The following is a 27304-nucleotide window of genomic DNA, read 5'->3' as shown; positions in this document are numbered from 1 at the left end:
CATTTTTTTCAAAAAGTAATTCCAAAAATTTTATAGTATAAAATCATTTTATGTTAAAAATCGCCAAAACCTTATAAAGACTGTATAAAATAATTAGAAATTTTAATATGTTTACAAAAATATTGGCAAACATTCTACAATATGCGTATTTGTGGCCAATGAGATTTTCCAAGGTTTCTAAGCTTTATGATAGATTTTCATCCTTAAAATTTTCCATGCCCTCCACCCCCTTGTGACATCAAGACACGTGGCACTCCACTTTTGGTCTCCAAATTCTGAGATTGATTCATGTCATGGCCATTTCCACTCTTAACAAAAACTATAGCAGGGCTAAAGGTGAAGAATTTGAAGTGGCCTAGCCGTCATTTCTAAAGTTAAGGAAAATTTTTAAGAAAAAGGAAGAAGAACTCCTCTGTATGAAATAATGCATCAGAAGGTTGGAAATTCATTCGTTAGGAAATTATCAAACTAATTAGTAAGAAATAGGAGCAATTGGAACTGGTGCAAGAAAAGTTGAAGATGATCCAAACAAGTCATAAATAGGCAAACACACTCAAGGAATGGGCTAGAGCAGCTTCGTGAAAAGTTAAAGTGGTTGCTAATTTCTTGAATCAAATGACTAAATAAGAGGTCAGAAAGGAAAACTTAGATTGCTCATGTTTGAATACCAATGCATCTAATCTAGAGAGGAAGCATAGGATGATAATGTAGTTGGAAGGAAGGGTTAACATCATGGCTGAAGTGGTGGAGAAATTTAAAGTGAGATCCAAAATGTTATGTAAGAAGGGCCTGACACCCTTCTTTAGTGAAAAAGGAGACCTCTTTTCCAAGGAATTTATCCTAGACAGTCTACATCTCACAAAGGAAGGTCAAAACAACATTGAAGATAGGGAACACACCCCTAAGGAGGAGATCCTTGCAGATCTTTACAAGAAACATTTTGAGCTCTTGTTCAAGTTGAATCGATTTTTCAAAGAGCAAGGAAAAATCATCTATGAACCCATCACATATATGGAAGTTGTTATAGAAAAATCTTGGATAGGAGATGTGCCAACCGGGGAAGAGTGGGATTGTATGTGGGAGATATACCGACTCGCTATACATAAAGAGGCCACAATAACACCAAACGAAACTTCTATGTTAGCAAGCAAGAAAGGAAGCACTTTCGGCCATCCTGGACCATCCAAGTCAATGTAGCGCTTGGCCCAGTCAACACCAAGAGTAAAAAGGGATTCGACACCCAACAAGGAAGGATAATTTTGGGCTATCTATTTCTCTCATCATGTGTGTGTTCATGTCACCTTTATTTTGAATTTTACTACTAATAGAAATAAATTTTATGGAATTTTCATGAAATTTTGAGTTGTGAACCTAATTTTTTGTGTAAATTGGGTGGAATTGTTTTAAGATCTTGACTGAAATGAATTATGGTATCAGTATGATGGTTTGTTTCAGTTTTGCAAGATCCATCAAGCTAGCTTGAAGAGTATCTTGGCTTTCTTGATATTTCTTGCAAGGGTTTTAAAGGAGCAAGTAAATTTTAGAATTATATGTTTTCTAATGGTTGAATTATTAATTTCTCAATCATCCACCATGGTTTATTTGGCTTAATGGATTCTTAATTTCTCCTTTAATTAGGGTAAATCTTGGCTTTCATCCACCTTTTAATTTTTGAAATTTTTTTGTTAAACCCAAGGTTATGAATTCTCCTGCCCAAAATGAGCAGAAATATGGCTCAATAAAGGACTCAATGTAATGGTTTTTTCTCCCCGGCCTTGATCCAAAAATAGTCTCAAATTAACAGTTGTTCAAAATTGATTTGATAAATATTTGAAGATTTATTTTGCACACTATATGCTCATGAAGAATGATTAAAGAAAATTTAGCTAAACAAAAATTTTAATTACGTGTAGATTGATTCAGTTCGTTGTCTGCTTACAACTGATCATTTAAAGAAGATAAATACATAAATTCACATGAGGATTTAATGTTATGTCTGTGATCAAATTAGGCATGTTATTTCTTTTATTGTGACATTTAAAGGGGAAAATGACATGCATGTGACTTGAATGTGTAGTGTGATTTTGTTGTGATTAATATTTCAAGTCTGAATTTCACGATTATATATAATTTTCATAAACAACAAACATCAAGTTATGTATGCGGATGTACTAAATAAGACTTGCATTTCTATGCACCTTTTCTGTATAACACCTGCATAAATATATTAAACTACAGCAAACTGAATCATGAGTAATTGTAATGTTGAATCAATCACTGGACCATATACTAAATCAATCATAAACCACTGAGCCAAACACAAATCACCAAGTTATAACATCATTACTAAGCAATATTGCAATCATGAACAACCAACCCAAACAATATTGTCAAATAGAGATCAGCATTATCAAGACTTCATTCACATATAGTAACAAATAAACTAAACATCATCAACTATAAGCATCAAGTATTAGTTCAAACCCTAGTTTATATATGATACTTACACCAATCATATCACCATATGTATACAATTATTCCCAAACACACCTACGTATAGATCTAAAATCTTTCGTTGCAATCATAATTTCACTTTCTACAACCTTTATTGTCAATATTACAGACTTCTAAATAATTCACTTAGATCACAACATCATTATAACCACAAATTTATCATTGTTGGATACTTAGACATTTGTTATTGTTGATGGTGTTGGACCTACAAACATTCAAGGGATCTCCCTGACGTGAAGTCCCAACTAGACCTCAAACCATTTGGTGTAGGAGTCCCATCTAGTTTAAAGGCCCAATTTCCAAATCCGTAAATATTTTCCTTGGCTATAACTATTAGCAAGAGAGAGGGATGAAATGGTGTCTTCGAAAAGCAAGAAGGTGTGATTGGTGAGTGTATAGTTGTAAAGTGTCAAGGTTATTCTATTGCAAAGAAGGGAGAAAAGTGAGCCTATAAGTGAGAGGTAGTAGCACCACCCAAGAAGAGACACACATGAACTAGAAGGATCCATCTAACATCCAGTGAAATAGTCCTGAGAGGATGAAATGATCATTACAACCAATAAATGAAGAGAGATTTATCTAATATCTCGCGGAATAGTCTACAAGGATGGGACACAATAACAACCATTACAACACATTCTCCATAATATAAGTAATAAAACAATTGGAATAGTTCAACTATCTTAGCACATGTGAAAACGAACATGAAAAAAAAACATCTGCAGAATACTCTTAAGAACATCCATAATACATGCATGAATAATGTGTTATCCTTGAAGGCTTTGGTTATTAAGTAAAATTTCCAAGACACGTGTTTATAATGTACATCACTAGCTCTAGTAGTGGAGCATTGGAGCCACTCCTTGCTCCTCAAAGAACTAGCTTATCTCTCTAATGCCTTGTGGGAGGAGCCAAGGTGAAAAGTCATTTTCTCATACAATGTGGGAGTATATCTAACCAAGGGTGAATTTTTTACTACCCTCATGACTGTTTGACTTCCTATGACTTCTCAACTTACATGACTCTTTACATTCCATGCATGTCCATTGGACTTCCATTTTACAATACATTTTGAATACCATATACATGGTTCACAACGGTGATGTGGCATATGACTACTCATGACATGACATGACATGACATGACATGACATGACACTACTGACATGGACTACTTGATGATGTGGAAATGTCAAGCCACTATTTCTGCTAAGTGTTGCATGTCTTCTTTAAGATTCTTTTCTTTTCACCTCTGCATGGTTTTGTGTTTAGGAATCTTCAATGATCTCAAGTTTTGAATAGTGGTTGCAAAATAGTGTCCCTTCGCTTTCTCTTGATCGAGCAATGTGTAAGTTCAGCTCCAAAAGAATATTTTATCATGCTTCCCTCCTTATTCTCCTTCTCCTCGTATTTCCATTACATAATAGGGTACTTGTTCCTACAATTCACTCATAACAAGATGGCATCAATCCAAAAACCCCCCTAGTCTAAGATGATGAATTATGATCCACCAACTGAACCCAAAACAAGTGAAGTGTTGGGAAGAGGGACTCAGTGACTCTGTATTTCTATAGTTCATGCAGGAAAGGGGAAGCCTTGAGCCTTGAGACTATGCAATGTGCATTTTAGGCTAGCCTGAGGCACAAGAATGTGTAGTTTCTGGAGCCAATGGGACAGGATGAAGGGATGGGCACTAGGAGACCTCACTACATAGTTCTGGGAATCAAGGGAGATTGGTTTTCTATGCATCTACATAATTCAAGGGCTTAGGGGATGAGCTTGAGTCTTGATGTTGTGAAGTGTGCAATTTAAGTCGGGTTGGGGACATGATTGCGTAATTCTAGAGATCAAGGTCAGGGAGTGGGCACAGAAACTGTGCAATTGTTATAGACATTTTTGTGCCTTACAGCATGAAGCATGAAATGTCGATAATCTAAGGGATCCAAAGTCCCTAAACATGTTGTTCCTACCCCTAGAGGAACAAGGTCAGAAAACCACAGCACTAAAAATCAGTTCTCCACCTGAAAACACTCAAAAACAAGCTAATTCTGGATCATGTCAACTGCTCCACTGAGCATCTGCGCTGAATGTCAACTTCTCCACTCTGTACCTGCGCTGAATGTCAAATCTAATGAAGGCTACCTGCGCTAGGCGAGATTGGCCAAGTGGCACAGTCATTCTGCAAGGTGTCAAATGCCCAGGAAGCTTCCAAAATGACACTTGGATCAGGGAATTCGCCTTGTGATGAGTAAGAGGATCTAGATCTCCAAGTGGAAGCAAGAAACTCCAAGTGGACTCAAGAACTGAATAATAACTGAAGTGGGAGAGGACACTAGTCAACTTCATGCCAGCCTCAAGCTGACTCATCCTTTCTCCAAATCTCCTATATATAGAGCTCTCTCATGAGGTCTATGGGGGCTGGAATCTTGTGAATGTAAGGAAGTGCTGTTTGTTTGAGTATAGAACTATTGGGTGATTGCTTTGAGGGAGGTGAAGAGGGGATTTCTTTCTGCTGGGAGGTGTTGCTGGATTGGGCCTATTATGGTTGTAACACTCTCAGAACTTTACTTCTTCCATTAATAAAGCATTTGAGGTTCTTCTATATGCATGTGTCTTTGTGGCGTATTGATGCTTGTATATTTGATTTATTCTAATCCTTGAATCAGTTATGGATGTATGCTTCTTGTAGTTTCCCTTTCTTGTGCTTTTGCAGGATCTTTGTGTAGCTGCGCCAGTGAAAGAGCAAGGAGCTGGGAGCAAGCAGCAAGGAGAGAAGATTGGATCAAACATTAGCGGAAGATAACGGTTAGTGGATCTCTTTCTCCCCTCTCTTACATCTCATAAAGAAGTAATCTTGAATAGCTTTGCATTCGGTTGTTGCTGAGGTACTATCACCCTTAGAGTGGGATAGGGTCATTCTGTATTGGATACTTTTCCCAACAACAAATTGGCGACTCCGCTGGGGATCGTATCTTGTTGGTTGTTTGTGTTTTTTGCTAGTCATTTCATAAACAAAGGGAGTACCGAATCGAACTGCATTTGGATCTTTCAAATGCAAAGTAGAGGGCAGCTACTCTAGCTCAGTTTCTGGGCAAGTTTATGATTTGAAGAGCTGATCCACAAGGACTCTAATAAGCTCTTAGTGATAGCTTTTCATCCTCCTTGTCATCCCTTAGTGTGTCCTTGACTGATAGCTTCTGATTTGGCCAAAAACTGTGAATTTTTTAGCAATCTGTGACCCGAAAACCAAGAGAAACGAAAGTTTCGTTCTTCAGTGCAGGCTGTGTGAAGGCTGTCTGCATTTCAGTGCAGTTCCCGAAGGGGCTACCTACGCTGAAGGTCAAACTGCCTATGTACCACCTGCGCTGGACCAGTCTTGCCTTGTGCTACTGGGGTTTCCTGCTATTTCTTGCCCTGTTTTCACCCTTGTTTTTGCTGCCTGTTACCAATCAATGTGCCTATCTGAAACCAACTTTCCTTGCCACTATTCCGCCTCGGTTGTATAAAGAAACTGTGTTTGTTCTTTATGTATTTCTTGTATCATTTACAGTTTCCCATAACGAAAGTGAACTAGTCTTGCTGTGGCCTCTTAGATCTAGACCTGTGATAAAGTGTCGTTTTGGTCTTAAGAGTTAGTTTGTTTGCTGTTCATAGCTGATTGAGCTTTTGCTTTCGTCATATGGTTTGAATTTATATATTTCTAGTGTCGAAACAAGTAAATCTTAAGGTGTCTTTTGATTTTGGACAAGCTTGTTTGCTTTCACTTGAAATTGAATTCAAAATTATACAACAGCTTTCTTTTTGCATTACGCCAACATTAAGAAAGAGAAAAGAAATACTTGCATTGTGCATGTGCATTATGACAGTTTGCATGTTGATTTAGGAAAAAGTGCATTAGTGTGTGCTCTATGATCTGTGTGAAAAGATGTTGTCTTTCTTTTCCCTCAGTAGTTAAGATTTTCAAAGTTGAAAGATTGAAAAGCTTGCTTATCATCTTAGACTGCATTTAGGAGTGTTACTATACATCTCGTGGTGATCCATAAAGGCAAACTGCTAAACAAGATCAACCTTAAAATAAATTGAATTTACATAACAACGCATTGAAACATAACGCAAACACATAGAGGTCTAAGCTAGAGACGTGTTCCGGCGTCGTTAAACGTGATATATTAGCGTTGAGTGGTTGGGTGATTCCTCCACGGTGAAGCGATAAGTATCAATACGGACTTGTGCTACCACGTACCGTCGCGTATATATTGGGAGACCCCTATAGGAACAAAGCCTTTATCCAATAGGAAACCGTGTCGGCCGCCCTACTGATCGCAATGCAGTGAACACAGCATTCACGAAGATCGACCACTCGTACCGTAAAACGTATTCTGTGGTTTTGCGAAAAGTTTGGCACACCCTCTGCCTAGAACTCCAGAGCAGTTTCTTTTGGCCTTTTTCAAACTCTATAACTGAAAAAGTCCATCCGAGCATTTGTCACTTCGGGCTCGTTAAAACATCGAAGGAGACTAGAGTCATCTTTAGCTTTTTCTCGACTCTTAAAAAGTGAAAAAGCAAGTTGTGTCTAAAGCGTCGTTATAAAATTTATTTTAAACGGAACATAATCACCTCCTATTCCCGCGTTGATCTGTAGGTTGAGAACATGGAACACCCCAACCAAGGAATTCCACATGATAGAAATCCTAGTCCATTCTCCTCTTGGGGAGAAGTTGGTGCGCCCCACATGGCCACATTGTCGCTTCCAGGACTGACAATTGGCCTGCCTATTTGGCTATTCTCAACTAATGTAGTTCAGACCACCATGGTTCCTGAACAGTCGAGTCAACAGTTAGATGAGTCTAGAGCTGCCCACCAGCCTTCAACTTCCTATAACTCTCCCTCCAATCCTTCGTCTTCGCAAGGTAGAGCCGGCAAAAGCCAAGCTCCCATGGAGAAGAAGGAGAAGAAGAAGAAGAGAGAAGAAGAAGAAGGAGCCTAAGGCGACTGGGGGCAAACAAAAGACATCTAACCAAAATCCACACACAGCACAGACCGGGCCTAAATCGCCATGTGTCATATGTAGAGGAGACCACTTCCATAGAGATTGTCCCTGTATTCCCCGGATACTAAGGGACTGGTCCCCTCGGTTGCACAATTCCGGAGCATCAACCTTTGATAGCCATGTTGAATGCTTACCGTCAACCAGCGAAAGTGAAGGTTCAAGACAAAGAGTGGGAATAAGATCCCCCTGCAGATTGTGTGAAGGCGGTCACGCCATCCACCGTTGTCCCTTCTTAGACGAAGCGAAGAGAGTTCTGGAAGATCGTCCGGTTTCACCGTTGAGACTTCCTCCTGGATACAAAAAACTCGTGCCAAGTCCTTCGTTGGTTGAAAATACAGCTGGCCCGCTCAAGTGGTCAGCTGAAGCGTCAGTCATTGAAAATGAACCTACTGAATCCAGACGAGACGAAAGTCTAAAGGTCGATACGGCAGTTGACCCGGTTCTTCCTTCAGAGGTTTCATCCTCAAATGACACTGTCACTGAAGATTCATCTTCAAATGACACCCTCACTGAAGAGAATAAGGATGACACCATCCAGATTATTTTCATCAACACCGACTCTGATGAGCATTAGGGCAATGCGCCCATTCCTTTATCGCAGGAAGGAACATCGTCAAGGTCATATCCGGCCGTGTATTCGGTCCCACCACCAAGCAACCTGGTTGTATCCTTTGATTGGAACCAACTAGGCAGACCCCGGCTACCAGCCAATATACCATTCAGAATCATAGTCCAAATTTACAGGATGGTAATGGCTGGAACCATCATTGATGAAGGGGCATCTATGAGTATCCTTTCCTCTATTGCTTGGAAAGCACTGGGTTCCCCAGAGCTTTTGCCTGAGATAAGAAATCTCTCGGGTTTTGATAAAGGAACCAGTCGACCATTAGGGATCCTCCCCAATGTGCCTGTTACATTGAAAGGGAAGACCGTTCAGATGAACGTGATGGTTGTTCAAGGACCCTTGGATTATAACCTACTCCTTGGATGAGACTATATATATTGCATGGGAGCTATAGTCTCCTCACTCTTTAGAGTAATGTGTTTTCCACACGAAGGAAGAATGGTCAAGCTCGTAGACCAACTTTCATTTCCGGGATCACGCATTGCAAATAGTCACATACCAACCCTCAATGGTCTATTCACCCAAGAAATGTCTCCACCCCCAGTCCTCCTTCCCGATGAGTGCGAGTGATTCAGAAAGATGGGACTGGAACCAAGGGGGCATGCATCCTGGTCTGCTTCGGGCAGAGGAAACCTTGGGTATAAGGTATAATTTCCGTGAAAGAATATGACTAGTCCGTACCCCGTCCGTGGAAGGAAGAGGGGTTGTTCTAGAACAGGATTCTTTTGTCAAGGTTACTTGTTTGACAAAGAGTGATTCACCCTTGTCTATTTCGGTAGACATTGCCGAAGAAAGAGATTGATTTGCAGCAGCAAATAGAACCATCTTTGGGTAACCAGAAAGAGGCAAGCCTCACCCTTTAAAAAAAATGTTTTATCGGATAAGTAGGGGCAGCCTTGAAATTATACCTTACACCTGGGGGCATGCAACCTTTTGGAGTGCAAGCAAGGGACGACTATTTATTTTTTAAATTTTTAGGTCCTCCCTTTAAACCTGTAGGTCTAACCCTTTAAACTCGTAGGATTAGCCGTTTCCAAACTTGCATAAAGAAAGGATATGAGGAGCATAGCTTCGTGAGATAAAGCTCCATAAAAAATAGCTATCTCACAGGAGACATTTCTTATCTTATGATTGGTATATCGAGCAGTTTTACCGCGGAATTTATGCTCGTTAAAAAATAGAAAAGCGAGATCCGAGCAGTTTTAGCGTCATAGTTCATGCTCGTTAAAAAATAAACATAAGCTTTTGAGCAAGTTTAAGCTCATTAAAAAATGAACTTCCCGGTAAATAACCATCAAGAATGTACCCTGATCAACCGTAAAAAGACCTTGGTCGTGTTTTGCTGCAGCCACCACCTCCACCGTTCATTTGGCCGATCGTTTACCTCCATATGATCGTTTACAGCTGCAAAGAGTGATTTCACTTAGCCATCCTTGTGACACTGCCGTGATTGGAAAATTCCAACCTGTACCTGGAATCTGCTGCTATCCCTGTTTATCACTCGTTCCTCAAAAGACGAGTCTTCTTTGAGCTCTTTTCATCTGACTCGTAAAATATGAAAAGTTTGCTGAGTTTTGGCCTTCCAGCTCGTTAAATTGACCGGAAGAGCTATCCCTCCTCTAGATTTTAATCTTTTTGGACCTGAGGGATTATTACACAAAAAGGTCGAGCGCTTGTTTTATTCGGCTCGTTAAAGTTATCAAAAACTCATCCCTTCTGTATTGTTTTATACTTTTTCGGACTTAAGGGATTAGATGACGAAAAAGGAATTTTGGAGTTAACTTTCTGTACCTTTTCAGACTCTCTAAAAATGAAAAGGACCGAGTTTTCCTTGTCGTTAGACTCGTTAAAATGATTAAATAGCGACAAACTTGTCTTTAGACGAGAACGAGTTTCCCTATCGCTAGGCTCGTTAAAACATAGCGATGGGCTTGCCCAAAGGGTAGGTTATAGAACAAGCATATCTTATCCTCCTCAAGCTTGACAAAAATAAAGAGGTACTGGTCAGAAATGACTGGGGAAAAATTGGGAGAACCTCAAAGCTTTAATGGTAGCAAGTCGCTCTTGAACATGACACTCTGTCCTCTGTATCACATCGGGTTGGTTTGTTTCATTCACCGGTCTCATCACCATGGTCCTTGCCAAACCATCCACATTTGGGGTAATGCTACCGATCCATCACATCAGTGTCGTTATATGTTCAAGAGATGTTGTTCAGAAAGAGTCAACCGTGTCCCATCCACTGCCATACATTATCCTTCATCCACCCATGATCGCCACCCTGAATCATATTTCACAGATTGTTTTCACCTCCACTAAAATCATTAGCTCCGTTCTGTGTCATTGATGTGGGATTCATCAAGGCCCTCCTTTGACGGATCGCTTCTTGTCGACTTCAGCTCATTATCCAAGAAGTTGATCTAGGAACAACCCCCTCAGTACTTTGAAGCTTGCATGCCTCAATGGCAAGTTTCTCACTTCCGGCGATAGGTATACATCAATGACCTTCGACCAGAAGATTTTGTGTGGTGTTCGACGCCAAGTCCTTTATTCACACCACGTGAATTGTACTGCAGTACCTTGAGGGTCATTGTCATTATTGGTGATTCCTCTCGCGCTTGTTAACGGTTTACATTATTGACCGGTAATCAAGCGATGTCTTTCCATGTTCGACTTCAGCGCAATTCTCACATGGATCGACTTGTACTTAGAGTGAAGATCGAACTAGTTTGAAGACCCCGGATCTAGTTTCATCCATCCGGGCTGCGATATATATTCAGGAAATATAAAGACATTTGATATGTACATCATTATAGCAGATGATCATCCTACTCAAAGGATGATAATTTCAGCAGAGAATTATCAGTCTACCATCAGACGATCGTCTGTTCTATGTACCAAAATGAATTTATAAAGCTGATCATGGGAATGCCCGCCTCAGCTAGATCATGAAAGCAGAATGAAAAATAATGTATTGTATTTTATTTTATCACAGTGCACCTCTCAGCGATTGAATGAACTTCGGATCCTCCTGATAAAGCATTTCACCCGATAAACGACCTCATACTTTAGGGGGCAACTGTTATAGACATTTTTGTGCCTTACAGCATGAAGCATGAAATGTCGATAATCTAAGGGATCCAAAGTCCCTAAACATGTTGTTCCTACCCCTAGAGGAACAAGGTCAGCAAACCACAGCACTAAAAATCAGTTCTCCACCTGAAAACACTCAAAAACAAGCTAATTCTGGATCATGTCAACTGCTCCACTGAGCATCTGCGCTGAATGTCAACTGCTCCACTCTGTACCTGCGCTGAATGTCAAATCTAATGAAGGCTACCTGCGCTGGGCGAGATTGGCCAAGTGGCACAGTCATTCTGCAAGGTGTCAAATGCCCAGGAAGCTTCCAAAATGACACTTGGATCAGGGAATTCGCCTTGTGATGAGTAAGAGGATCTAGATCTCCAAGTGGAAGAAAGAAACTCCAAGTGGACTCAAGAACTGAAGAATAACTGAAGTGGGAGAGGACACTAGTCAGCTTCATGCCAGCCTCAAGCTGACTCATCCTTTCCCCAAATCTCCTATATATAGAGCTCTCTCATGAGGTCTATGGGGGCTGGAATCTTGTGAATGTAAGGAAGTGCTGTTGGTTTGAGTATAGAACTATTGGGTAATTGCTTTGAGGGAGGTGAAGAGGGGATTTCTTTCTGCTGGGAGGTGTTGCTGGATTGGGCCTATTATGGTTGTAACACTCTCAGAACTTTACTTCTTCCATTAATAAAGCATTTGAGGTTCTTCTATATGCATGTGTCTTTGTGGCGTATTGATGCTTGTATATTTGATTTATTCTAATCCTTGAATCAGTTATGGATGTATGCTTCTTGTAGTTTCCCTTTCTTGTGCTTTTGCAAGATCTTTGTGTAGCTGGGCCAGTGAAAGAGCAAGGAGCTGGGAGCAAGCAGCAAGGAGAGAAGATTGGATCAAACATTAGCGGAAGATAACGGTTAGTGGATCTCTTTCTCCCCTCTCTTACATCTCATAAAGAAGTAATCTTGAATAGCTTTGCATTCGGTTGTTGCTGAGGTACTATCACCCTTAGAGTGGGATAGGGTCATTCCGTATTGGATACTTTTCCCAACAACAGCAATGCAGCAGTCCTTGGAGGAAGGAATTATCCATTGCATAGTGCCAACTAGCAAGGTCATAGCTAGAGTATTGAGACTACGTAGTGTGAAACTCAGGAGAGGCCCAGTGAGGCTAGGTTGCTCGATTGGGAAATTTTTCCGAAAAATGGCTAAGTGTGGGATCATTGAGATCAGTGTGAATGGTGATGAACATTGACTGTGATCACACACTTAGAATATTTTGATAAAATGACAAAATAGATCATTCGAACACATGAACAAATCTTTTCCCTTCGTGAAACGTCTTTACAACAAGTTATGACACGTGCGACATTTAGGATAGACTTTGGGATGACCTTGACGACACTTGTGCGGCATTTCTCAGAACTTTGCGAGTGAGTGTGACAGATGTTTACATAGTTATAAAAACTCATATACACAAAGATAGAGCCTTGAAACCATCATAATAGTCTTGTACACATTGCATGATATCCAAACATGCAAAAAGATGACATTTTACCCAGCATGCAAAAGGTAACAAAACACTTCAAGAAAGCTCATGGAATAAGCTTCGGTGTTTGTGACAACAATGCACAAAACCAAGGAAGGCTTTGAAATTGAATGTAAGCCAAAATTTTGTAGGGTGTTGAAATAGCTACAACACTTGGCAACACATTGGTTGAATTCCAGCTTCTCCGTCTCAGTTAACTACTTCTGTGTAGGGCCTTGGTTTTTCAGGGAGTATTGATTCATCACGCATATTACTTTGGTCTTCCCACTTACCCCATGAATAGACATTGTCCCCTTTATTCATTCTCAGTTGAACACTACCTAAGATTCAACGATATCACAATGTTTTGAGATGGGAAGGGTTGTGTGCATCAACACTTATTTTTATTGGGGTTCTTTTTTAAAGTTATCAAGAAAATTTCCAATTTTATCTTGACTTACTAGTCTCGATGTTGATTTACTTACTCTTGCCCTTCCTCTTGATATGTGCTTGCATATTTCACAAATTTCTTCAAATCATAATTGTTATACATCACATCTACTCATGAGATTAAGGAAATCACTCCACTCATCCCTAGTTATTCTAAGAGGGTTTTTAATGTGTCAAATCCTAAATGATGTAATTTTTCCCTCTTAACATTATACATAAATATCTCTATTAGATCCTCAAGGCCAGATGATCTTATGTTTGAGTCATTCTAAATATTTATTCTCTAAGATCATTATCTTTATATTTTTCTATAAATATATTTTTCATATCATTCCATGATCTTATTGAATTAGTCCCTAAACTCATGAATCATTTAATAAGTAACAATATCAATTTTTTAGTGTTTAATAAGTAACCATAATACTACAAAGTATTTCAAATTCAAAAATAATATTTATGGATCCTGTAACCTCATAACATGGAAGTTGGAAGGAAAGACAGAGGGATGTTTGTCATATGAACATTGATATTAGTATCTTGAATGGGAAATCCAAGAGGATATTCCTCTTTGTCATCATCTCCATCCATTTATTCTGCCTTCTCTTCTACCTCTTCTTCTTCTACCTGCAAAATTTGATGGTGACATGGTTTTTACTACACCGTGTGGTCAAATGAGGGGGGGTTTAAAAAAAATTTGAATGAGAATGCTAATGCAATGTGATTTATTTTTTAATGAAATATGTCTAATGTAATTTTTTTATTTTTGCAAAAACTAAAAGAAATGAATAAACTAGGGAAGAAAATAATGAATGCGTTCACACCTCCGCGGCAATGGCACCAAAAAGTGATGAGCCCTAGTATTGCAACAAGAATGTTGCAACTCCGAAGGCTACCAACTTAAATTATCAACCCGGGGTTCGTACAAACGTAAGAGGTGTCGACACTATAAGTGCAACATGCAATGTCTCCTTCTATCTTTCTTCTGATGCAATGAAGTGAATATCATGAAATCAAATCATAAGTTAGTTTCAAAAATGGAAATGTTACTATATTTTCAAGAAATTCAAAGAATGCTTGCCCTAGTTGCATAAATGTAAAAAGTAGGCTATCTAGAGAAATGTAAATTCTATGCTACTTGCAGGAATGTAATTACTAGCCTAAATGTAAAATGTAAAAGTCGCATTGAAAATAAAACCTAACCTATGCAATGGAAATAACAATGCTTGCAAATAAAATCCTAAAAGAAGCATGTATCTAAGAGAAACAATCCTAGTCTACCTTGCAAAGGTAAATGAGCATGAAATAAATCTTTAATCACTATATTCAAAGATATTAGATTCAATGACAAGGTTCATGAGAAATTTCATGAAGCAATCAATAAAATAATCAATGTATCTTTAAATTCATAAATTTTTCCACTAAGCATAACTGCAGAGATGAATTACAATGGAGAATAGATGATGATTAAGAGGTATTTGGTCTTATCCCATCCTGGTTTTGGAGCCTAAGAGTCATTATTGAAGGCTTGATGGAAAAAATCAAGCTTCAAGGACAATTTTGGTCATGTTTGGAGGGATTTTTACACTGTTCTATAGGATGCTACAAGATTTCTACAGGATGCTACAAGATTGATACAAGATTGCTACGAGATGCTACAAGATTTCCCTGTTTTGCTATAGGATTGGATCTGTGATCATTCTGAGGGTGGAAAAGGTGACCTAAATGTGGGAAATGGTATTGGAAGGTTGGATAAGGTTGTATGTTTCCCTTTCCAAGCTTAGTACCCTTTAGGGGCTCATCTTGCACAAGGAACAATGCACACAGTGGCCTTCAACAAAACAGAAATGTACTCTTAATGAAAAGAATTTTGGAGGAATTTTTGAGGTATAAAGAAGGATATGGTGGTATAATATGGATTATAAATGACAATTCTAACCATAAAAATCAACAGTAGCACCTGCACACCACAAAAACATTCTGATTTTTATACTTGAAAAGAATAAATACCTAGTCTGCGAGCTAGTGTTTCCTCTATGTTATCTCACAAATGACCAAGAAAATCGAATGAAAATGATATGGAATAAATTTTATTATTAATTAGGATGTCCTAGGACTGCAATCCAAGTGGAATAACTCAAAAATACCCTTTTTAGCATGTTTTAAAAAAATAGCAGAAAATTAGTACTACAAAAACTAGAATTTCAAGAATCGGTGAGCTAGTTAAGCTATCAAATTCCTAACCTAATCATGTGAAAATGATATGGGTTAAATTTTTATATTAAATTGAATATTTTTAGGACTCAATACAATTGGATCCAATTATAAATAGCCTCATTAACATGTTCTACAAAATAGCAGAAAGTTACTACTATTTTGCTATAAGAGACTTCCACAAATTCTAGATTTGTGAACTAGTAAACCAATCCAAGTAGCTCAATGATGAATATGAATTTTCAAAGTTAATCTAAGGATACATCACACTTTTGAATTTGTAAATAAATTTCAAAATAGCTCACTTCAATCACTTAACCAATATAACCTACAACAAAAAAAGCATGAATAGTAAATGTAGAAATAAGAGATGTGAGTGAAAAAGACATTCAAAGGAAATAAAGATATTGTACAATAGGGATCTTAGGCTCCTGGGATGTCCTATCCCAAGGATATTCATATTCCTTTGAATGAAACTAAGCTTTAGAAGCTAAAAATGGCACCAAAATTCATTATTTGAACCAATCCAAGTACATCCATGCTAGAAATGAAATTGGAGCTGATAAATAACAAGTTTTATCACAAGAAGACTAATAAATAAATTCTCCTATAGGAAAATTCGAATTGGTACTTATACAAAATGATGGGGAAACATACTCCTTGAAATATGGCAGCCTTCCCCTCCAAAATCCCTAAAAAATTGTATATGGTTCCCAACAGTAGGAATCTTCATAAAATGATAGGGAGCACATTCCTAGATTTTATCAGTCACTAGAGCTTCAAAATATGTCAATGATTTCATAATATATTGTTAATTTATTATCCAATATTGGTCCATCCTAGAGTAGGATCATGTCCCTATATTATCTCATTCAGAATTTAATCAATATTCTCTCAATATTATGCAAAAATAAATAATATTAGGCACATAATATGCGGTTATCTCTAAACCTTCCTAAGAACATATTAAAGATAAAAAAAAAAAACATTATTGAGTGTAGGAGAGATTTAATATATTGTTAAAGAGTGAATCCATATAGGTTGGTCGAATTTAAATATTTGTGGAAAAACTTGTTTATTGTCTATTAAACAACATTTTGGACTTTCCAGGTGAGTCCATCATCAGGGAATTGTAGTCCACAGTTGACAAGTATGAGCATGAATAATTAGAGAAATTAATATTAATTTGAGGGAAATTATGGTCTATGTTGGCTCGTCGTGATGATTAATTAAATCTTGGATGATAAATTATTTAATTTTGGTTGATAATTATTTAATTTTGGAAATTAATTAATTTTATTTTGGTTTATTAATATTGTTTAATAAAGGCTTATTATTAATTTTGTTTAATAAAGGTTTCCAAGAGTTACTTAATTTTAAGCCATCATCTCTATTCATTGTGTTTGATGTTTTATCTATTTCAATGGCCTCGTTTACTCTTATTTTTAAATAATGGTCTTCTCTTTGAATAAATTTCGCATTTTCCATGCAAATGTAGTGTGAGGAAGAGCATGCATGTTCTGCAAAGGAATATTTTTATGTCTTATTCCTTACTATGTCAGTTATTTTATCTTTAATATAGCCTTTATGTGCTTAACAAAGTTTATATGGGCCTTAATTTATGTCTAATTTAGAGGCCCATCAATAGGGATATGTGCATACCCTTTAATAAACTTCTGGTAATATCTTGTATGCCATAGGATAAAACATAATTTCCTAACTGATGTAGGTAGTGGTAGATCCACTATGACAATAACCTTGGTCAGATCCACCAGCAAGCCCTGCTTGCACACTACATGTCCCAATAAAATGCCTACATATGAGAAAAATATAAATTTCTTGATATTTAGTCAAATATGAAGTTGTATACACCTATCCAGCATCAACCACAAAACTTCAATGTGTCTTTTCAAAATATTGAACATAGTGTAGTAATCCAAGTAAACTTTGAGGAACTTGTGGATAAATTCTTTGAAGGCCTTGACCACTATGTGTGAAGAATTAGTCAGTGAATTATTCAATATAAATGGCATGAGAGTATCCTAGAAACATCCCCATTATGTCACAAGTGTGGTCATATGTTGATCTTCTTCCCAATATTCACCTTATTATATCCCAAAAATCCATTAGTGAATGAATAGACCTCCTTTCCACCCACGTTCTCTAGTATCTCATCAATAAATGGAGTCATAAAGGGATCATGTGCGCAAGCATCATTCAGCTTTCGAAGGTCCACACGAATTCTTATTTATCTTGTCATCTTGTTATAGACCACCATAGGGCTAATCCACTTTGATTTTTCCACAGGCTCAATGATTCCTACTTTCAGAATTGTTTCCAGTTCTTATTAAACCTTATCCTTGTATATCACACTCAACTGATAGGGTCGTTGTTTCTCTAGTTTTGTATTGAGCTTCAATGAGATTCTCATTTCTCCTAGTTCTCCAAAAATTCCCTTAATTTCTTCAAATGTTTTGGGAAATAGATATTGATACTCACACAACAAATTGGTGATCTTTTCTATTCTTTCATCATCCCGATAATCTTGTATAACTGCCATTTTAAGACTATTTTATAGAAATTGTGGGGTAGATTTGCAACTTCTCATGAAGTTTTAATCAAAATTACAAGACACAAACCTACTCTACTTCTCTACAGATGTTAATTTACAATTTAGAACAAAAATCTCAGACATGAAATAATAAATCACACACAAGCAAATAGTATTTTTCCTAGGGAAAGAAATCTGCTAAAAAAACCAATTCATTCTTGCATTATCTAATGAATAAAGATGTATTACAATTGCTTTGCTCAACTCAGCACAACCTACAAGTGAATAACCTATCTCTCTTCTCATTGAAAGGATATGACCAAAACTTAGTCAAATTTTGCCTCTGCTTGAGCTCCTATTTCGTTGCATAATTACTTGAAAAATCAGGCCCTATTATTTAGGAATTTCTCCAAAATGGATTGCGCAATTCCCAAGGTTGATTATCAAAATACATGTAAAACTTGTACACACAATCATAGTCTACAACAGATGTTACACTACCTTGGAATCTCCACCACAGCTGGGGAACTCAAATTCTTTGCATGCACTCGCTATTTTGGTTTGATTGATTAGTTAACTGGATGATCATTGAGTTTGACTAAAGTCCCACTACACAACTAAACTTCTACTAGTTCCTCCAACAGCTGGAACTAGTTTAACTAAAGAAAACTTGAGATATTTCAATTTGATTGCTAAAAAATAGCAATAAAACATGCTTAACTAAATTCTAACTCCTCCAAATTGAAGTAACTGAGTAAACTAGGTGACACAAGCCATGTCACACAAGTTAACTACATCCAAGTTCTGTGTTGATGTGGAAATTCAAATTTTTTCTATTTAATCAAGGCAAATTCAAACTGAGAATTTCTTGCTACATTTTTCAACACTCCCTTTCAGCAAGAAAGGGATTATTAACCACCCCTATCTTGCACCAATGGAACTTGAACTTCCCTCTTGACAAGGCCTTTGTCAAAATGTCAGCATATTGTTCCTTTGTTGAAATGTACTACAACAACATTATTTTTCTTTGCACACAGTCTCGTAAATGGTGATATTGGATATCTATATGCTTGGATCAATTGTGAAAATAGGATTATCATAGAGCTTGATGCAACTCTAATTATCACAATAGATGTTGGTTTGATTTGGGTTGACCCGGGTTTGATTTATACTACACACCAACAAAACCCTCAATCACTGGCCCTCTCAGCAACGACCTACAAGCAGGTCATAGTCTCACCCAAAGTGACTATGGGAGGATGCAGAACCAGGTTACTATAGCCTTGAAGGATGTGGAGATGTGGTATTTTTATGTTTTCTTACTCTTATCATTCATAAATCACCTTTACACATTACATTAATCACTTAAACACATCATATAAAGCCATAAACCATTACTGTATTGAAATAAAGTGGAATTGTAACAAACCGCTACGCTACAACAGATAGTAAAAAAATATACACATGAAGACACCAATTTTACCATGGTTCACCCCAATGTGGGGCTACGTCCCCAAGAACTGTTGCTAATATAATGATTCTTTGTACAAAAAACAATTCTTGACCCCTCACTAAGTTGCAGGTCGTCTGCGCACTCAACTACAGAGCCTCGACTTCTTTTCCCAAAAAATAGATCACAAATGTTCAACCATAATATATATTTGAATCATTTCAATTGATTCTCTTCTTTATTACTTTATCCTATATATACTATTACATCAAGGGTTACATCATTACAATGCCAAGGTCCAAATACCATGGACTCCCTAATACAAACAGCTATTGTCCCAAAACCCATTGATCTTTTACATTATTACAAAAATAAGGGGCTTCTCCCTATCCCGAGCCCTTATACCACGTGGTATATTCAAAATTCTCCATTGTGCGGTCCACTCGATGTGCTCTTCTCCACAAAACGCGTAGTCTTTGCCAAAAACAAGGCCAAGTTGGGTTGCACCCAATAGTAGATTATAGTCGAATCCATCATCTAACCAAACAAGTGTCTTTCTCATCCAGATTGCCTCACATGTTGCTTGACTTGCAACCATGTATTCTTCTTATGTTGAGCTGAGTGCCACAAAAATATGCTTCTTGTTGTACTAGGAAGCCATTGTGGACCCAACAATGAAAATTCCACCTGATGTACTCTTTCTATTTGATCGCCCCCCCACCCAATCATCATTTGTGAAGCCACACAGCGTCACTCCTTCTATCCATCTATACAATAGTCCAAACTTGGTAGTGCCTCTGAGGTACCATAGGACATGCTTAGCTTCCTTCCAAAATAATTTCATTGTCCTAACTGTTAGCACTTGAAATTTCACCTCAGGCTGAGAAAGGTAAACCTCAAGGCAACATCAAACCATTTAGCCTCGTAGCTAGCCCTACGGGGAAGGAGAAGGCTCTCTCCGGTCTATCTCGGTAAAATCTTCAATAGATGAGATGACCAATAAGGTAACACTGATATTAGGCTAGTAAACTGATCAAAGAGTTTGATTTGGGGTTTTTTGGGTTTTTGGTGGCAAATTGAGGAGAGGGCAATTTTGGGTGCGGGGATTGGACACAGTTTCTGCAGGGGGTTCTTTGGGGCGAGGTAGGAGACAGTATTGATGCCTTTGATTGAGGTGGATGGTCAGGAATGAAAGGTGAAGAGCTAAAGAGAGCAAACAATAACTTTGAATTCTCTTTAGACAGTAGAAAACATTGAAATTAAACAAACTTAAAAGCAGAGCATGGCAGGCATGAATTCTTACTTTAACACTTCATTTGTTTAATGTGAAGAAGTAAAAGAAAGGAAATGAGCCACATAACAAGCTTACAAGTACATTGAGAAACACACCATCAACACATGAGTCCACAAGAATCCCAAAGAGGACTGCAAAACCCTGGTCTTCCTTAGCCAAAAATTGCAGAGATACAGTGAATAATACAATGATAGCTTCTTCCTCAAAAGTCCAACCATGAAAATGAGCAAGAAAGTACATAATATAGATGATCTAACCTCTTTCCCTGCCTCCATGGGTTGAGCTCACTATCCTAGGAGCTGTTTCAACCACTTCTAAACTAAGCACTACAAACTAGGCAGTCAGAACAACTTGCCTCTATAAACTTGGAAACCAATTCATTCATTTAATATTTACCCTTTTCATGAATGAATCTTCTAGAAATGTTACATAAGAGTAAAAGTGTCTAAAAAGTACCATAATTACATCAAAGAGAATCATCATTCACCCCAAAAAGTCAAACTGAGTCAAATCTGCATTTTCTGGGCTGTACAGTGCATTTTTGGAAAATTCTGCCTGACGAGTCGCGCGCCCCTGCCTGACGGGTCGCGCGCCTTTGGAGCCACTTTTGGGGCACTTTCAGGTGTCAAAATTGGACAAGAGTAGGCTTGTTGGAAAGGTCTGTGAGTCTACTTTCCAACCCAACTGGAATTTTTGAATTTGGAGTTCATTTGCCCTGTAAAAAATCAAATCTCCCAAGACTGCTTTCTGCAATTCAAAAAAGTGGCAGAAAGTCATTTTTTGTTAGTTTTTTGACTTTCTGGAGGCCCAAAACTTCACCAAATCTCAAGTCCATCCATGAGCATGTGTAAATTTGCATGAAAAATCTGGAAATGCTGAGTTTTTGCTAAATGGAGTTGCCATGATGAAGGGTCGCGCGGGGGGTGAGACCCGTTAATGAGCAAAAACCTGTAAATGGCACAAAAAATTCACAATTGACAAAATTTTCTCCAAATTTCTTGAAATTTGGGCTGAGAGTCCCCAATAAAGTACCATGCTCAGTCAAAGAGGCTTAGGCCAAAATTTGGATTGGATCGGGCCTTTTCCGTCGTTTTAGTGCCTTGGCCAACCTCCTTGAATCCGGCGATTGTAATTTTGACATTTCTCTAAAACCATGACACCTGTGCAAAAAGTGAAGGAGGTTTTTCTTCTTTGGCATATTGTGGATAAAAACCTCTCTCAGTTTTCCAAAATTCATCTTTGATTGCTCTGGAACATCATTTGAGTGCGACTTGTCCCGATGTGTGAAACAAGGAATTTTGTCGAAATGGAGCGAAATGAAGGGGATAAGAGGCTTCTAAATTCTTGAGGAAATTTTTGGGAGTGGGGAGGGATGTTAGGAAGCAGGGGAAAGTGGAATCTCAGAGATTGAGTGAGGGGAAGGGGTCCAAAAGGGCAAAACACAGGCCAAACCTAGAAAATTGCCAGGTTGTAGCTAGAAACTAGGGTTTGTGCAAAAATGAGGAATTTGGCGGATCTAAGGGATGGGAAGTGTTTGATAAGGTACTTTAAGGATAGGGGAAGGTGTATGAACATCAGGAAACAATTTTTGCCGATGATTTGACCGTCCAAGAGAAATTGGCTTCAAAACCCTAGGAGAGGAAAATGACCTTGCCTAGGTGCAACTGAAGCATGAACAAGATGTAAAATGACTCATTAGACATTCACATGATAGTGACAACCCTCTGAATGATGATAGACTCAGCTGAATAATGACATGGACCGACATTTTGACAACTTTAGAAGGAGTTAAAGCAAACCCTAGACCTAATGCCTAGTGACCAAATTTTGCTTGAAAACTCTTTGAAATGACAAAATTTGACCTTGACACTCTAAGATCACTTTGTAAGAGCATATTTGATCACTGGAGGAAGGCTGGAAAGACTGACACTAACATTGGCTCCAATGGGGATGGTAGCTCCTTGGAGGTGCCAAGAACCGCAGACCTCTGGGAGAGCAGACCAGTTCTTTCATCCATTGGGCGATGGAGTCATTATTTTGAACGGATAACACGAAACCTTTGACACATTTATTGATTGAAGCTTGACTGAAAACTGACTGAAACTTAACTAAAGCTTTACTCAAACCGACTCGATGGAAAACTGAAATAACTTGAAAAAACTCACTTAACCAACCAAACACAAATGACTCATGACTGACTTAAAACAAGACTTTACAAAGCTTTTTGAAGGGCAGCAGTCCATCAAGATTTAAAATCATGATGACAACCACCTGTGCTTCTTACAAGACAATATACCATTAAACTATATCATAATGCCAATGCAACCAATCAAGCAGATGCCTTCGTGATTGATTCTTCTTATCAGATCTTCTGGTCAACAGTACAAACCTATAACTGAGCATCCAAAAACATAGCTGACCATGATCTCCTTCATCACTGAACACTGCAATAAACACTATCACTGCTGGCTGCAACAAACTTTCTAGAGGATCGTGAAAAACATGAAGATTTGCCACTGCCACCTCCTGCTGAAAGAACAAGGTGTCTTTTATTTCAAATTTTGATCTGCCTTCATCATGTGCTTCAGTAAAAGTACGCTCATGGGCTTCAAAAAACTCTGAACAAATGGATGAGCAGATTTCTTCTTGGAAAGACATTTCAGCACATGAAACATATGAAGAATCTGAAAGGAAATCCTGAATGTTTTGATCTTCTGTGGTGTGAATGTACTGTAGGTCATTTGTATATGACATGAGGGCCAGGTTATCATGTTCCTTATTACATTCATCAATCATAAGAGAAGAAACTTCAGATGGTCCTTGAAGCACAAGATGATCATTTATATCGTCTACCACAAATTCATGCAGAAAAACTTTTTCACTTGCTTGAGCAAAGATCTCACCTTGTTGTTCATGAGCTGACTGAATGACCTCCTCATGAAGATCTAGTTCCGCTGAGGTGGGAGCACTTAGATTTGTAACTTCGTTTTCTTCATGCCAGCTGATCTCAACAGTCAAGTTCTTCTTTATAGGATTCAACACAAGGTATTCTTGGTCACCATGATCTGAATTTTGATGTGAAATAGCTGAGTTGACTGCATTACATTCTAAAATTGAATCTTGGCTACCCTGCACGCTGTCTTCTTCTGTGGGCAGATCTGAAACAAGCTCTTCTCTTTCATCAATTACAGCCATATGGCCATCTTCAACCTGCTGATCTTGACAAGTATCCTCTAAGATTTCTATGTGCTGCTGAAACGGCTTTTCATACAGGGCTTCCATGATCTCTTCATCCATGAAATTATCATCTTCATAAAACTTCTCAAGGCTTTCAATAAAACTATAGGCATGCTTGCAACAGTCTTGAACTAAATTCAATGATGGATAAGAGTCCTTATATCTTTCAATGAACATATCATGAAAATCCTTTAAACAGTAAATACAAGCAGGTGGCAATCTTTCATACCATGATTGGGCTTTACCTTCCAGAGTGGCCAAGAATATTTTCATCAAGCAATCTTCAGGAAAATCAACCTTCAACTTGTGAATATGCATATGAAATCTAACTAGATGTAAAGCAGCATCCTTCTTACCATCATCATTAAATATAGGCAGATTCCTTGACCAATCTACCTTTGAAATTTTATTCGGAAAACCCGGAATGTGATCTCGGCTCAAGGGAGCATATCTTCTTGCAATCTGATCCATCTTGAAAAGCTCAAAGCTACTGATCTCTCTGTAGTGAAGTCACCATGAAGCATTGATCTCTGGAGTTTTCAGTGAAGGAGTCGCCAGTGAATGATTTCAGCCTTGTCAGTGTCTGATCGTTGTCCACTATCAACAATCAGATCTGAACTTGATACATGTACTGGGGTAAAATGCAAATGAAGTGGTCGTATTCACAAGCTCACGGAGATTGACTGAAGCAGCGTTTATCTACTTCCGCTTATGCAAAGCAAAAGCGTTTCGAAGGCTACCTAGCATAACTTCAGGCTCCATCTAAGACTTATGAAATAAACACATCAATCCACAGACAAGTTTGTTCTCCCCAGTATGGTCGCCAATATGTTAGCACTTGAAATTTCACCTCAGGCTGAGAAAGGTAAACCTCAAGGCAACATCAAACCATTTAGCCTCGTAGCTAGCCCTACGGGGCAGGAGAAGGCTCTCTCCGGTCTATCTCGGTAAAATCTTCAATAGATGAGATGACCAATAAGGTAACACTGATATTAGGCTAGTAAACTGATCAAAGAGTTTGATTTGGGGTTTTTTGGGTTTTTGGTGGCAAATTGAGGAGAGGGCAATTTTGGGTGCGGGGATTGGACACAGTTTCTGCAGGGGGTTCTTTGGGGCGAGGTAGGAGACAGTATTGATGCCTTTGATTGAGGTGGATGGTCAGGAATGAAAGGTGAAGAGCTAAAGAGAGCAAACAATAACTTTGAATTCTCTTTAGACAGTAGAAAACATTGAAATTAAACAAACTTAAAAGCAGAGCATGGCAGGCATGAATTCTTACTTTAACACTTCATTTGTTTAATGTGCAGAAGTAAAAGAAAGGAAATGAGCCACATAACAATCTTACAAGTACATTGAGAAACACACCATCAACACATGAGTCCACAAGAATCCCAAAGAGGACTACAAAACCCTGGTCTTCCTTAGCCAAAAATTGCAAAGATACAGTGAATAATACAATGATAGCTTCTTCCTCAAAAGTCCAACCATGAAAATGAGCAAAAAAGTACATAATATAGATGATATAACCTCTTTCCCTGCCTCCATGGGTCGAGCTCACTATCCTAGGAGCTGTTTCAACCACTTCTAAACTAAGCACTACAAACTAGGCAGTCAGAACAACTTGCCTCTATAAACTTGGAAACCAATTCATTCATTTAATATTTACCCTTTTCATGAATGAATCTTCTAGAAATGTTACATAAGAGTAAAAGTGTCTAAAAAGTACCATAATTACAGCAAAGAAAATCATCATTCACCCCAAAAAGTCAAACTGAGTCAAATCTGCGTTTTCTGGGCTGTACAGTGCATTTTTGGAAAATTCTGCCTGACAGGTCGCGTGCCACTGCCTGACGGGTCACGCGCCTTTGGAGCCACTTTTGGGGCACTTGCAGGTGTCCAAATTGGGCAAGAGTAGGCTTGTTGGAAAGGTCTATGAGTCTACTTTCCAACCCAACTAGACTTTTTGAATTTGGAGTTCATTTGCCCTGTCAAAAATCAAATCTCCCAAGACTGCTTTCTGCAATTCAAAAAAGTGGCAGAAAGTCATTTTTTGTTAGTTTTTTTACTTTTGGGAGGCCCAAAACTTCACCAAATCTCAAGTCCATCCATGAGCATGTGTAACTTTGCATGACAAATCTGGAAATGATGAGTTTTTGCCAAATGGAGTTGCCATGATGAAGGGTCGCGCGGGGGGTGAGACCCGTTAATGAGCAAAAACCTGTAAATGGCACAAAAAATTCACCTCAGTTTTCCAAAATTCATCTTTGATTGCTCTGGAACATCATTTGAGTGCGACTTGTCCCGATGTGTGAAATAAGGAATTTTGTCAAAATGGAGCGAAATGAAGGGGATAAGAGGCTTCTAAATTCTTGGGGAAATTTTTGGGAGTGGGGAGGGATGTTAGGAAGCAGGGGAAAGTGGAATCTCAGAGATTGAGTGAGGGGAAGGGGTCCAAAAGGGAAAAACACAGGCCAAACCTAGAAAATTGCCAGGTTGTAGCTAGAAACTAGGGTTTGTGCAAAAATGAGGAATTTGGCGGATCTAAGGGATGGGAAGTGTTTGATAAGGTACTTTAAGGATAGGGGAAGGTGTATGAACATTAGGAAAAACGTTTTGCCGATGATTTGACCGTCCAAGAGAAATTGGCTTCAAAACCCTAGGAGAGGAAAATGACCTTGCCTAGGTGCAACTGAAGCATGAACAAGATGTAAAATGACTCATTAGACATTGACATGATAGTGACAACCCTATGAATGATGATAGACTCAGCTGAATAATGACATGAACCGAAATTTTGACAACTTTAGAAGGAGTTAAAGCAAACCCTAGACCTAATGCCTAGTGACCAAATTTTGCTTGAAAACTCTTTGAAATGACAAAATTTGACCTTGACACTCTGAGATCACTTTGTAAGAGCATATTTGATCACTGGAGGAAGGCTAGAAAGACTGACACTAACACTAACCATAGATTTTCTCAGTTGGTTGATTTCATAGCACATATCTGGGCATGTGTTCACAAGATACATCAGTGAACCCACTAGTTTTCAGTAAATGGTAGCATCCACTTCTTCACCTGAAGTGGCATCCTTCTTCATCTAGTTGGTCACTAGAGGTGTCTCCATGGGTTTCAAAATATCCATGGAGAACCTCTATAGTATCTCATTAGCATACTTGCCTTGAGAGGAAAATAGTTCCCCATCACCTTGCCATACTGCCAACTTGATGAAGTAGTGAATGAGACCCATGTCTTTCATTTCAAACTCCCTTGCAAGATCCTCCTTGCAATATTTGATCAACTACACATCAC

Source organism: Pinus tabuliformis, chromosome 4_2, assembly GCF_031772625.1.
Source record: "Pinus tabuliformis cultivar Carrire ecotype Pingquan chromosome 4_2, CPIR1, whole genome shotgun sequence".
NCBI classification, from domain to species: Eukaryota; Viridiplantae; Streptophyta; class Pinopsida; order Pinales; family Pinaceae; genus Pinus; species Pinus tabuliformis.
Note: the sequence above shows the minus strand (reverse complement) of the source record.